Genomic DNA, 1997 nt, shown 5'->3' on the forward strand with positions numbered 1-1997 from the left:
TGCCACCCTTGCAGACGTCTGGGCCCGGCGGAGGCGTGTCTGAGAGCCCCGCGCGCGCGCTGCTCACGTTTTTGCCACGCCTGCCGCGGCGGTTGGCTTGCGTTCCAGTCTCCCTCCAGAGACAGGCCTCCACGAGGCAGGGACGCAATCAGTATTTCTGTTGGATGGTTTCATGTCATTTGACGTCTGAGTCCCTTTGTCTGGTGCTACTGTCGGAGCTCCCGGGTTGTATATGGGTACAGGCTCTCCTGCCAGCTTTTGGTGAAGTGCCACAATGAGCACACGTGTAACACCTAAAGAAAAAAAAAGGGGGAGGGGGGTTGGGATCGGTTCTCTTGCGTCAGATCAGTGAGGGTTACTAATTAGAAAAAAAAAAATCATTCTCAAAAGAAAGAAAGAAAAACATTCCTTCTCAGGTGAATTTAAAGAGACAGGTGGAGGCAAGTTCTAGAGCTGTCCGCTAGGGTAGCCACTAACGACTAGGGGACATTAAGCTAGCCACATTTCAAACCGCCAATGGCCACATGTAACGAATGGCTACCTCATTGGACAGCGCAGATTATACCTCATTGCCAGCATTACAGAAAGTTGTATTCAGCGCCGCTGATCTAGATCCCGGGACGGGGAAATCGCCCTGTGTTGGTAATCCAAGCCTTGGTAAGCGCTGCTAGGTCATGGTTAATCACGTTAGTCCTCTAGACACAGTTCATGCTAATGCATGTTTACATATGAATGTGTTTGTTAGCATAAGCCCCATCAACAAATAATAATCGAATGACTACAGCATGTAAAGCTTTTGTTTAGAGGATGGAGGGAGTGGAAACAATAGTTACCAATTATCAAGTAATTAAGAGCCAGCCAGCCTTACATGAATTCTCTTATGATGCTTCTGCAAATTTATAAGGTCGGTGCTGGTATTTGCAGTTGATAGATGAGGGCACTGAGGTTTATGCTCATGATGACACAAACTACTAAGTCCAAGATCTTAACCATTAGCTATATTGCTTCTTTGGGGGCGGAATAAAACATCCTTTGTCTTCAGATAGCTTAGAATCTGATATGGGGGAGACATGCTATAATTATATGAGAATGTGATCAATGCCAAAGGATTTGGAATAGAATCTAATTAATAAAATCAAGGGAGGAAAAAAAAAAACCCTCAGCTTTTTGTTTGTTGTCAGAGGAGGAAGAGAGCCGGAGGTAAAGCTTTAAGAAGGACAGATAAAAGTTGGATTTACAATAATGGAAGTAGATGAGGGCATAAGGCATACCGGGCAAAAGAGAATAAATGAAATAAGCCAAAGCATGAGGATAATTTTAGTCCTCCAAAGGTGCAAGTAAACCAGACTTCTCTGATTTTACCTATCTTATGAGCAGACATCCATGCTCTATCAATGACTTGAACTTCAAAGACACGTTTGCTAATGGAACCAAATGAATTAGACCAATTTACTGACAGACTTAATTTTCATTGAGTGTTGTTCTATATAGTCATACAAAATAAGCCGTTCATGAAAATGGGTAATATTTTTATATAGCCAAACCAATGCAAAAAAATTGCCTGACTTTGTTAATTCACCAGGGTTTATAGCATCTTTGTTGATAATTTTCTAGTGCCATGAGTTCTTTAATCTTTGCTGATAGGTGAGCCTAAATGTGAGTTTAGGTTCCTGGGACAGAGAGGGGGTTTCAAAGCACGGTTTCTTCTTGCAGTAAAGTCCTTTCCAATTGGAGTCCTCAGTGCCAGCTGTAGTTCAAGACTCATTTTGTCACCACTGCTGCCAGCAGGGGGAGTCCTGCTCCCTTAAATGGTACACTCAAAGGCTTCACAAACTGGCTTCTTATCCTTTCTCCTGTCACAGAGTGCCAGTCTGGAGGCAGAGGCTGCACTTTGACCCAGACTGCTTCATTAAGATGTTACTCCCCCGTCCACGTGAGGGCTTGCCTTTTGAGTCCCACATCCCATAAGGATGCCATGAAGAGCCAACCTTGTGCTG

The sequence above is a fragment of the Panthera uncia genome (assembly GCF_023721935.1).
Source record: "Panthera uncia isolate 11264 chromosome B3 unlocalized genomic scaffold, Puncia_PCG_1.0 HiC_scaffold_1, whole genome shotgun sequence".
NCBI classification, from domain to species: domain Eukaryota; kingdom Metazoa; phylum Chordata; class Mammalia; order Carnivora; family Felidae; genus Panthera; species Panthera uncia.